General features: G+C 40.6%; 1 protein-coding gene across 2 annotated transcripts in view; it reads right to left on the minus strand.

Moving 5' to 3' along the window:
* TSHZ2 (teashirt zinc finger homeobox 2) overlaps positions 1-13,379 on the minus strand; it is a 264,346-nt gene that overhangs the window by 49,958 nt on the left and 201,009 nt on the right. The window lies entirely within an intron of this gene.

Genomic DNA, 13,379 nt, shown 5'->3' on the forward strand with positions numbered 1-13,379 from the left:
GACTTAATGGGCCAAATTCAGACCTAATGAATGGGAGTACAACTCCACTAAACTTAATGGAGCTGCAACCACTTAAGCCAGAGCAGAATTTGGGCTATGCTAGTTTAAAATGTAAGATACATTTAGAGCTGTGAAAATAACCGGTTTTTCAATTTGGTGGCCAAACTGAGAAATTGATTTAAAAAAAAATTCACTTAAAAAAGACTGTATCCAATCAAATGGAATGTTTCATATGATCTGATGATTACGATTATTTTTAAAATAATTTTAGAAAAATGGAAGTAAAATTCGAAATGAAAACCTTTAATCGAAAATTCAAAATGTTTCATTTAGAAAATGTCAGGCAACATGTTTTGATTTTTTGGGATGTCCCCCCATTTTCCAACTAATTGAAACAATTCAGCAAATTCAACAAAATTCATGAAATTTTTCAGTCGGCCCAAATCTGCATTTTCTGGCAAAAAGAAGTTTTGTCCAAAATTTTTCCCTCAGCTCTAGGTAGATTCTACCATTTTTTCTGTAAAAAGAAGAACAGGAGTACTTGTGGCACCTTAGAGACTAACAAATTTATTAGAGCATAAGCTTTCGTGGACTACAGCCCACTTTTTCGGATGCATATAGAATGGAACATATATATATATATATATATGTGTATATATGTATATATATATATATATATATATATGTAAGTGGGCTGTAGTCCACGAAAACTTATGCTCTAATAAATCTGTTAGTCTCTAAGGTGCCACAAGTACTCCTGTTCTTCTTTTTGCGGATACAGACTAACACGGCTGCTACTCTGAAACCTGTCATTTTTTCTGTGTCCACCACAGAGCAGGAGTCACATATGTAATAGGGAGGCCCAATCTGGGAATGGTGGGGAAGGAATTCTTCCCCTCCGAGTGTTGAGCTCAGGTGTACAACCAGCCCTTGAGACCTGTGCAGTCCTCTTCTAAAAGGGGAAGAGTTGATAGATCTTCATAGTTGCGGTTCAACCAACTCTGTCCCTCCCTCAGACTGTCCCTCTACAAAACCTCCTGGCAGCACACAGAGGCCCTTCAAATCCTGTCCCACACAGCCCACTCCATACTCCCACCAAACTTTGCAATGGAACTTCACTGGTTCTGTAGTTCCAGGATTCTCCATGCTTGTAGGGTGTGTGTCCAATACTGTGGCACCCAATACTGACCCAGCCAGGGCAGTTATCCTACTTTCCTCAACACAACTTTTCAAAATTCCCCTTGCATTTTCAATCAGTAGCCATTAAACTTGAACCTTCCTTGAACAGGAATATAGGTCACATCACAGGCTGCTGCCAAAAAAGGCTCTGTGGTGTTATGCTGCCACTTACAAAGTCCGCTTGAGTGGCGTATGCAGCCCTCTTACCCGAACTATAAAAATCCTAGACCCACTTTGCACTCTGGTAAAAGGCTGCTGGCACTCCCCTGCCTAGTTTTTTAAGTTATTGTCTTGGACCCATTACTGGCTTGATATAGCTCAGTCATTTATAACAAACCAACCTAGACTTTAATTAATATGCCCCTTTTTGAAAGCGACTATCCCAGCAACTTCTAAAGGAAGTTAATATATATTCCCTTAAAAAAATATCAACAGCTAGATGAGGCACTAAAGCTAAAAATTAAGAATTGATGTGCTTGGGGTTTATAATATTCATTAATGTTGCCAATTATACCTTGTTTAAGGAAATTTGTTACAGGAAGAGATGACTTCTCTGCTTTTGCAAGGATGTGAAAACACACAGTCAGCATGCACAGAAAGAGGCTGGATAATTTTTATGACCAACAACATCTGTAGTTATTCATGTTAAGATAAGGATAATCAAATCTCATGCTTCAGGGTGTAAAACTGATTGCTGCAAGGGTCAGGAAGTAATTGTTTTCTTCCCATGTAAAGACCTGCACAATTGGCTAGAGATATGATTCAAAGTAAGAAAGGGTTACTATCCTATAATTCAGTTGATATTTGGCCGCCTTGTCCAGGATAGCAGATTTGATGTACCAACTAGTATTGCCATATAAGATTCACAACTCCACCAACCCCTGTCCCCCTGTCTGCCCCACATATTCTGTACAGCAATGGATAAATTTCACAACATGAGGAAAAAACACATCCGCCAATACTTTCTGTGTGGTTTTACACACACATATATAATGTGTATACACGTATATACACCTACACACACCTATTTTATATTACATATACATTACATATACATCTAGCAACAATTACTTGAAGTTTGAAGAAGACACCTAGTAACTTGATTATATGTACATTCCATAGTACATTTTACAATTACGCTAGGACTATCCTACTTCACTGCACCTTAGATTGCCAATATGACTAGATTAATTAAAGCATGTCCAGCAAAATGAGTACAAACTATAGAGAGGAAGCTTACCGCGTGTCTGCACTTGATCACATTGTTTTGTTAGTCAGTGGCCTATGACGTTTCCTACTGAATAACAGAGAGAGCTGAAGAAGTTTTCCTTTCAAGGGATTCACAAGCACAATAAGATATTTACTGTATTTATCGCAGAGATCAAACCCGCACACAGATGTCACATTTCTTGAATTCCATCAGTAGATCAGACAAGCAGTCTCTGGAAAGAGGACATTACAGCCAGAAAGTTCAGAGCATACAGGCTTTGAGGGCCATTCCTGTCCCATTTTCTGTCATGCACCCTGAGCCTTTGTTGTCTCCGCAATGCTGATAAATCAATCCATCAAAAAATTTCCTCAGTGAAACTCAATCAAGAAAGGTCATGTCAGCGGGAGAGGAACAGATTAAATTAGCATCAAATTAGACATGGAAAGTGAGTTCTGTCAAAATCATCACAGCGCTCAGCACAATTAGAATATGTTAATTATGCATTTCATTAAGGTAGTGCTCTTTGAATGCGAGATGAAATGTCAGTGGTGTAGGCATCCGAAAAAAGGAAGATTGCCAGGCACAACTTTCTCTAGACAATGTGTGACACCTTCATTAACATCAAGAATCACAAGTCTGTCTTGACTTTTTTGTAAAGTATTAAACCGTTAACTGTTTGCTGGCTCTCTCCACTTCCTTTCACATTCTTTTTTTTGTAAAGTATTAAACCATTAACTGTTTGCTGGCTCTCTCTACTTCCATTCACATTCCCCTCTTGATAAGCTGCAAGACTAGCTTTCTCTCACTGCCAAAGCCCCTGGGATGACTGCGAGTGTCCGGCGGGTACCAAAAAAGTAGCAGCAATTTAATGAAGCCTTTGCCGGATGTGCTTGGGATAATACTGCTGCCTTAAGGGGGTGCAGCTCAGATGATGATGCAGAGCTATTGTAGAAAAGAGGGGTAAAGATAATGAAAGGAGAAGGGAGTGATTGAAGGAGGAGAAAGGTGAATCAATTTTAGTTTAGATCCAATTGCAAGATATATTCAACCTAATGGGGTGGGGGTGGGGTGGGGGTGGGGAATGCAAACCTATATCTGACAAACCCTAATTTGGGGAATTATTTTGTATCTGAAACGTCTTTGATTCCTAATAATAAGCTGCTTTTCAAAGAGAAAAGTGATCCCTTGTGAGTTTGGGAGGGGATCAGTGCTTCACAAACACTAGTTACAAGCTCTAGCTAAGAGATGAACCACTAGATTTCAGCTTCAAGAGTGATTTTTTAAAATCCGTTTTTCTAAGCATATGGGCCGAAATTTTCAAATCTGGGTGCCCAAAACTAAGCTCCTACATCTGTATTTAGGGACCTAAAAATGTGGCCTCATTATCAGAGGTGGCAAGCATCCCCAGTGAAGCCAATGGGAGCTCCATGTGCTCCGTCTTTCTGACAGTCAGGTCATTTATATAACTGCTTAAATAGGGATTTAGGAGCCTAACTTTAAGCACTCGTTTTTGAAAAATTTGCCCATTTTTTAAAAAGAGAATTGTAAAGGTCGAGGAAATGATAATGGAGACTTTTCCACATCAGTCATTCATCTGAAAGCAGCTCAGGTTGATAGAGACCAAAAGTTGTTGCCCTCTCCTGGAAGGGGCAGGGCCCAAGTCCAGTTCTTAGTGGACAAGACCACATCCTTGAACTTCCTAATCATTGTTTCACTTTCAGCAGCAGGGACAAGAAATTGAGTGGGGATGAAGGCTGAAATATTATTATAGATAACCCTCTGCTCAGGGCAGAAACAGCCTGCAAGCCCGCTGCCTGGGACTTTCATATGGATAAGCAGGATTTCAGGCTGAAAGGCTTTAAATCTGGCCCATTCCACCAGCTCTGCATTCACTTTTATTATAATATTATTTTTAGGAGGGTGAAGCTTTGAAGCTAGTTTCTGAAGACACCATGCTGTGATCTTTTTTTTGTAACATAATGATACTTTTGGGGCAATGATATTGCATCACAGTATGCAGATGCAACAGCATGCCAGCTTCATGTAGAAGTGTGTTATGTAGTCTATCTATTTTAGGTATTTATACGACCCTTATTATGCCGTATTCGAACACCTCACAATCTTTAATGTATTTATTTTTACAACACCCTTGTGAGGTAGGGCAGTGCTATTATCCCCGTTGTACAAATGGAGAACTGAGGCACAGAGAGACTAGGTGACTTGCCTAAGGTCACAAAAGGCAAGAGTGGCAAAGCAGAGTCCTGAACACAGGTCTACCATATTCTAGACAAGAGCCCAAACCACTGGACTATCCTTTCTCACATTAAATGTAAAGATACCATATTCAGACACCAGATTTCCAGACTATAAACACACGTGGAAAAAAGTTCATGAAACTATGCTTAATTTACACATGCAATTAATGGCACTGTATATGCAAATCGGATAATTGTACACGCAATTAGTTAATTGGATACATGTGTATATGTAATTACTTAATTTGTGTGTATATTTGCATGTTTAAGATTTCTGAAAATCTAGGCCCATAGATGGGACCGGCTCTTGGTTTTTTGCTACCCCAAGCAAAAAAACAAAACAAAACAAAAATTGGGGCAGCCAGAACGGCAAAGCAAAAAAAAAAAACCTGCAGCACAGCTGGAGTGGCAAAGCAAGGAAAAAAAAAAAAAAAACCTGCGGCGCGGCCGGAGCGGCAAAGCAGGAAAAAAACAACAACAACTCTGTGGCGTGGCTGGAGCCAGGGTGCAGGGGGACTCCCCGCGCTGCAGACGTGCCCCGGCTAGCGGGGGGGGAGGTGGAGGGAGCAGGGGGAGAGAGAGAAGGGAGGCAGCCAGGGCTTCAGCGCGGCGCTCGCCACGCGGCTCCAAACGCTGCGCTGCCTGCCGGGAGGGCTCCGCGCCGCTCCGGTCGGCGGGGAGGGAAGGACGCGGGCTGCCCTGCCGAGCTTGCTACAGACCTGGCACCGGCTGGGGCAGACGGCGCGCGCAGCTCGCTCCCAGCAGGGCGCTCCCCTCCTCTGCACCACCGCCCCCTACAGGGCGGCCGGATCGGCGAACAAAACAAAAACAAAACAAAACAAAAGCGGCCGTGCCGCCCTAGGATTGGGCGGAATGCCGCCCCAAGCATGAGCTTGCTCGGCTGGTGCCTGGAGCCGGCCCTGCCCAGATATCTAGAGTCCTCTGCCTACTCCCTCCCTGCCCCAGATATAAAAAAATAGTTTACTGATGATATTCAGAACAACTATGAGATTGAGGAAAGGGTTACAAGGAAAATTTCACCAGGTCTTTAATGAGCTTCCCCTAGGTTTATTGTAGCTTTTATAAATCCTGCCTGAGAATTCAAAGTTGCCAAATGCTCCTCCCCAAAGAAACATACTGTAGCTTCCAATGCCCTCAGGATTCTCTTTTAATATAACTGATTCCAATATAGTCAGAAAATGCCAGCAAGCTAGTTGGAGCCAGGGTCTACTTCAACACACTTGGCTGGTCTTAAAACTTTCTGAAATCTCTGTTTTCATTGGAGCTAGAAAAAAGTGATTTTTATCATTTGAAAGAAAAACTTAACTCCCAGAGCAAACAAGCTTTAAGATTATGTTGGTTCTGTTCACTAGCCCAGAGCCAAAAACCCTAAAGATTAACTGATTAGATTTGTAGTTCTTGTAAATGCAGCCCTGTATTTATAAAAACAACACATGCAGTTTTTAGAAGATTGTATTCTAGAAGAGACAACACAGTGTCCCTCCCTTTCAAAGATCTCTGATGGGATATATGCTTCCTTCTGGGAAGTGGCATAGAGAAGAGTAGCCCTCCAAAGGAACCAACTCAAGCCCTCTTATTCAAGATAGCAACATAAATTGAATCCAGTGTAGTAAATGTTACATCATAGGTGTGTTAACCTGCACTCTGACACCAGGAAAATCTCAACCAAAAAGGACTGCTTCCAACTCATGACAGAATTACCTTCTGTGGACCAGACATCAAGACTGCAGATATGTCCCATGCCAGAGGCTCCTGCTTTGCAACTTAAAATTCTGCCCCCAATTTGGACCTGAAACTAATTACTTTAGAGGCTGACTTTTGCATCTGGCTTGGGATATCTGGATTCCTGCATTGTTCTTATTTTATTTTAAAAACAATTAAAAATGGTTCTTGTAGTGGCCAGATATTTTAAAACAATGCACAGTTTTTCTATTCTTGGGCTTGTTGGACCCTAAGAGACCATGAAATACTTGACTTTAGGAAAGATCAGAACAAGAAGCACACAAGAAATCCTGACCTTAGAACCTGCAATGAAAATTTGTAATCGAATAAGCCTGTAATGGACCACAGTCTTTCAGTAGTATTGCTTTAATTTTTGTATCACATCGTGGGCCATATCACCAGATTTGTCTGAGTTAGGCTTAGCATGTGACCTGAGATGGTGGTGCAGAGAGCCAAGGTGGCTTTTAACTCCTGAGTCTTGATCCAACTGGAAACTAAACTAGCCTGAGCAGAGCTTAGAGCAGCCTCAGCGACTTTTTCACTGGCTGGGAATCATCAGACTATAGAGCACCCTATTTCAATCCCCTCCTGACCTCTGCCATGATCCTTGACTTGCCCACAAACGTCTCTATTTTTGGGAAGTGGTGAGGAAAGAGAGTGGCATAAAGCAGGCATAGCTGCGTCTATGCCTTCCTGGGTTTTCCCTTATCTCAGTGGAATCCTCAGATGGCCTGTAATGGCACCTCATTGTTCCCTTGCTGAAGTGGGAGCCAAGCAAAAGAGACAGAACCAGAGGTCAGAATATTTCAATAACGTTGGGCCAAACGCAGCCCTGTTCTAGTTTCACTGAAGTTAATGGTATCAGTTAAGGAATGGGTATGACCTAACCTAACCTTTCTTTTGAAGTGGTAAAGACATGATCATCCACTCTGTTTCACTGGTTTGTATGCAGGCATGACCCCATGAAAGCTGACAGAATTACATGGTTGTAAAGTGAGCATAAGGGAATGTAGAATCAGGCCTGTATATTTCTAACACTTGTCCTAATGGAAAGTCAAATACAAACCTAAAAAAATAAAGGCCTCAAAAATAGCTTTCCAGGCTTAATACCCACTGGAACAAGAGTTTGTTTTTGTGGAAAATATTATAGAATTAAAAATGGAACCCATTAATATCTTGATTAGGTGCAGCAAGTTAATTGCTTATTCTCTAAGGTGACAGAATGGGTCACTTTTGCCTAATGAAATAGTGTGTTACAGAAGTGGAATGTAGAAAGAATGTTTGCCCTACAGCATTGTGGAGGAGTGGGACAAGTGATTCACCCACGTGTGTCACCAGTAATCAAAGTGGCTTTCCTTTCGTAGAGCTCCAGAAAGCTCCCCCTGGGTGAACTAGTTCAGAAACAAAAAGAACTGACTCCATCTGTCTCCCATACCTTACATTGAACTCAGACTAACCTTCCTCTTTTCTCATCTCCTAAAGTGGCTGCAACCTCCTTTACAAGAATCCATGAATCTCATGTAGGTCTTGGCATCCTTTTTGTTCATCTTCTTATGACACTTCAACAGGTTCTGGCTCTCTCTTTTTTGACTCATTCTCTTCCACGTGGGTCTGGTTTGCTTCCCTGCAAATACCAAGTCACTCCAAATTGCTCAGCCTTCATCTCCAGTAGGGCCTGGTTCCATCTTTTGCATTCTGGTCTTGGCTTTCAGTCCATTTAATGTTTTTTAATGGAAAGCAGCAAGATAAAAAGACGTTCCTAGAAACCTCACTTCAGAGTTTTAACTAGATAGCATTAAATTGCATGTACAGCACTCGCTACATACAATTGACACTCATTTACATTAATTTCTAAACTTGGGACACTAATTCAAGAAGCAAATGCCTTGTGATGTATATTTTTAGCTTGAACTCCCTTTAGAGTATCTCTGCAATGCAGCTGGCACTAACTTCCCAGCTTGGGTAGCCAGATGCACCAGCTCTCTTTGAGCTAGCATGCAAAAAATAACAGTGTAGTTGGGGTAGCACAGGTGGCAGCTAGGGCTAGCCACCTGACTACAACCTCCCATGGTTGCCTACGTACTTGGACAGCTAGCCTGAACCACTCCTTCTGTTACCCCCAGCTACACTGCTATTTTTAGTGCACTAGTTTGAGCAGTGCTAGCATATGTCTGTCTACCCGAGCTGGGAAGCATGCTCCCAGCTGCAGTGTAGATGTACTGTAACATGGTGCAAATTGCCAGGGCTGCCCAGAGGATTCAGGGGGCCTGGGGCAAAGCAATTTCGGGGGCCCCTTCCATAAAAAAAAAGTTGCAATACTATAGAATACTATATTCTCGTGGGGGCCCCTGTGGGGCCCAGGGCCTGGAGCAAATTGCCCCACTTGCCCCTTCCTCTGGGCGGCCCTGCAAATTGCAGACACAAAGCTGAGTGCTAGCTCTTCCTACTAGCCTATTTTTTGAGCCAACATTAAGTAAGTAGAGGCACAAGCATTCAGACCTGCTTTCATAATTCAACTGTACTCCTGTCTGCTAACTCAGGAAGCTAACAACTAGATTGAATGTGTGTATAGCTGTTAGTAGAGCTGGTTGAAAACTCTTTTTTTAAAAAAAATTGAACAATTAAAAAAATTATTTGCAGAAAATTGCAAAATGTAATAAATTTTTAAAATTTGATTTGAATTTTTTATTTTATTTTTGAAAACTTAAAAACATAGCTTGTGAAAATCAAATCAAAGTGAAAAGTGCTATTCAAAACAAAAAAAGCTTTGTTTTGCTTCAAAAGTCTGTTAAAAAATTGAAAATTTTCAACAAAAAAGGCATTTTCCTGTGAAAAATTTCATTTTAGAAGAAACCCTATTTTCAGTGGGAAAAATTTCAAACAGTTCTAGTTAATGATGTTAACAGCTGTGTGTCCTGAACTCAACTCTTGGCAGGTAACCCACCCTTCAGTTGTGTTTATGGTAACACAACATTTACCCCCTAACAGCCACAAGTGTATCATCATTTCTAAGTAATGTTATTATTCAATACATCATTGTAAGGAATAGAGAGATGGCTACTGCTCTTTGGATTTTACAATCTGAATTAGATATGATTTACATGACATAGGCAAATATGACACTGGACAAGGTGGAGGGAGAAAAGCAGAGTCCGGAAGATCCAGAGAAAAATTAAAATATACAAACAGTTGTTTTAACAAGATACCTCATTCAATGATACAATCACAATGGAGTCTTGTCTAAGTTACACAAACTACTCCAGTCCCAATGTGCTACTACTGACTGACAATACAATCAACCAATGAAACCCATGACAGAAGCATTTAAAACAAAACAAATTCTTAGTGGCTAATTATACCTTGAGGAAAGCACACTTATTTAGCAATGACAGACCACCGATTACTAGCAACTAGATACTGTGGTGACAGGTACATTAGAAATGTGACTGGAGAAAAAGAGAGGGATTAGATTAATTGTATATTTCACCTTTAACAAGGCTATAGGGGGAAAAAATCTAGAAGTTTAGAACAATAAGGGCAAGGCTGTATTCCACTGCCTGCTTTTGGTGGTTGTTACTTATGCTGCAGTAGTGTAACACAGAGGTATTGATCAGGCATTAGGGCCACCAAATGAGTAAAACAGTTCCTGCCCAAGAGAATTCACAATCCAGGAGTCAGATGAGAGTCAAAAGGTGGATAAACAGCCAAATGCGGGTGGGGACAAGGTAACAATGAAGATGGATGTGTTGGTATAAGTTACTAGTCTCAGATATCATAATAATCTCATGTGGTTGACACCATAACATGTCTTATGGATTCACCGTCATTCCCAAGTTATCAGAGGAAGCCAATAAAAAGTTAGTCAGAGACTAACTAAAAGTTGACAGAGAGGCTTCCAGTGTGGCAGGTTTAGAAACCACAATCAAAATGTGCCTGAAAAGTAGAGTGATGCTAAGCAGAAATCTTGACATTAAATTAGAATTAGTAAGTGGAGCCATGGGCTATGTTTACCAATTCAGACAGGTTGTTCCCAATTAGATTTGTCGAGGACATTGTTGTGCAATTTTACAAGACAGACATTCCTCAGCCTGTTACTCACATTTTGGTCAACTTTCACCTGCTTATTCAAATTCAGTCTTTATTGCATATGCTTCATCAATACCAAAATCCCAAGGCTTCCATTTAGATACAGTCATTGCGGACATTGGCAAAAGCATTTTCAATGAGGGAATGCTCTGAAGTTGCTCTGTCAATTGCTAGAACTTCAACAGGACTTCTAGTTTTAGACCCTGCCCACTCCACACAATGCCGATCACAATTGTGTGAAGGAGTCTAGCTGCCTTTACAAAGCTTTCATGCCACATTTAAGTCTCTTTATCCACAAAAACATCTTTTCACAACAACTCCAGAGCAAACTGCTGAGTTATTGTTCCAAACTCTCCTCATCCTCAACTATCCTTTCTCTTGCCAGTCACCTCCTCCCTCTCCCCCACCGTCTTCTGGTATATTACAGATATTCATATATTTGCAATCTTCTGGTATGTTACAATATTCTCTGTCAGTAACTTCTGTTAAAGCCACAGCTAGTTCAGAATTCAGCAGAACTCAGGGTATGTCTACACTACAAATGCTGCTGCAGCTCTGCAGCTATGCTGCTGTAGTGTAGACACATGCTCAAGCGATAGAAGGGGGTTTTCCATCTCTGAAGTAAATTCACCCCCTTGAGAGGTGGTAGCAAGGTCAATGGAAGATTCTTCCATTGACCTAATTTCCATTGACCTAACCGTGTCTACACTGGGCTTAGGTCAGAGAAACTATGTCTCTCACGGTTGTGAATTTGTCACCTGAGCAGAGTAGCGAGGTCGACCTATGTTTTAGGTGTAGATTGGGCATAATGAATTGTTTTCTCTGATTTCACTGTCCTGCAGAACTGCCTGCAATGTTCAGACCACTAAGGCTTTTTGAAAATTTTCTGTCAAAACTATTTTTCAATAGAAAATTGGGCTTTCGGCAAAGCAATTTTTTTGGCAAAAATATGCAGCGTTTTTATTAAAAATTTCAACTTTTAATAAAAATCCTGAAAACCCAAACACCAAAACTGTTTCATTTTCAAAGAAAATTTTTGGTTTTCATTTTTTTTAAGTCAGTTTTGATTAAAATCTTTTTTTTCCTTTCCTTTTTCTGAAAGTTTTCCACAGAAATAAAAGCCATTTTCGGACTAGGGTAACAGTCAGCAAAGGCTATTCTTACATATCCCAGTACTTCCCATACACACTTCTGTCATCTTCTGCATTGCACTGAATTCAGCAACTAGTACACTAAGTGTGAGGGAACAGTGAAATGACCCCATTATAATAAATCCTATTGTGTTTCTTCTTCTATACATTTTTGTTATGTTAATTACCTTCACTGTTAAAAAGTAGGGCTGTTGACATAACTAACTTGTTTCTCAAAATATCTTAATACTTGAAGTTATTCACTTGATTTAAGCCACTACTACCACAATTCACTACAATTTCATCAGCATATTACATTGCAACAGATGTCTGGTACTACAGTGATGAGAACAACACCTACTAGCCAAAAAAGGATTCTTACCTGACCCTCCTAAAGAAAAACAAAAACAAACAAACAAACAAAAACCAACTAAAACTATCTGGCAGAGAATGTGAGCACAAGGACATTTCAGTACTCCATACAAGATCATCTCAGTGTCTGAGATGTCTAGTACAGAGGTACGAAAATGAGTGGGAGTACAAATACACAGATAGCACCATTTGCTCACACAATGCTTATGGGCAGGTCTACGCTACCGCTTAAGTCGATCTGACTTACGCCACTCAGGAGTGTGAAAAGACACCTCTCTCTGAGCGATGTAAGTTACAGCGACCTGAGCACTGTCCACAACGCGGTGGGAGAGCGTTTCCCACCGACATAGCTTCTGTCTTTTGCAGAGATGGAGTAATGATGCTGATGGGAGAGCGCTCTCCCATCAGCACAGAGTTTCTTTACCAGATGCACTACAGCGGCACAACTGCATTAGTGCAGCTGCACCAACGTAGTGCTTCTAGTGTAGCCCTACCTTATAATGTCAGATCGTAAGAGAACACAATCAATAGTTGGCCAATATGAAGCTTTTGAAATTTTGGGCCAGGTCCTCAACTGGTATAAATCAGCATAGCTCCATTGACTTCAATGGAGTCATGCTAATTTAATCCATCCGAGGACCTGCCCTGTTATATAATTCCATGACTTGTCCACTTATATAAACACATATAAATTAATTTGCAATAATATGTTTGCTTCCTTACAACTGGCATTTTGCCATGAACTTTGCATTGTTTGCCAACTGCCACAGGGTAAGGCTCAGGAATTAATTTTCCCCAAGTCGTACATTTTCCCTCGTGAGAAAGGATTTTGAAGTACCACTTTAGGTTTTTGCCTTCCTTAGGCCTTATATTTTTTTCTAAAAAAGTTATATATCAATAAAAACTTTAAAAAATGCTTATCATTAACTCTTCTCTTTATTATATCACATCCATGGATACACTGACTGACTAGGGACAGTTACCAGCTGCCTGTACACATATGTGAAAATAGTGAGACCATTACTGGAATACTGCGTCCAGTTCTGGTGTCCACTTTTCAATGATATTGAAAATTGGGAAGAGTTCAGAAAAAAAAAGTAACAAGAATGATCCGCGGTCTGGAAAACAGAAGCTCAATCTATTTAGTTTAAGAGGTTACTAGGTTACTTGATCGTGGCCAACAAATAACTGCATGAGACTAATAAATTTGTTAGTCTCTAAGGTGCCACAAGTACTCCTGTTCTTCTTTTTGCGGATACAGACTAACACGGCTGTTACTCTGAAACTTGCATGAGGCAGAGATTTCTGAGAGTAGAAAGCTCTTTAATCTAACAGAAATAGGCATAATGAGTGGCAGTGGTTGAGAAATATAGTTAGAAAAATTCAGACAAGAAATAAGATTCA

This window comes from Malaclemys terrapin, chromosome 12 (genome assembly GCF_027887155.1).
Source record: "Malaclemys terrapin pileata isolate rMalTer1 chromosome 12, rMalTer1.hap1, whole genome shotgun sequence".
Classification (NCBI taxonomy): domain Eukaryota; kingdom Metazoa; phylum Chordata; order Testudines; family Emydidae; genus Malaclemys; species Malaclemys terrapin.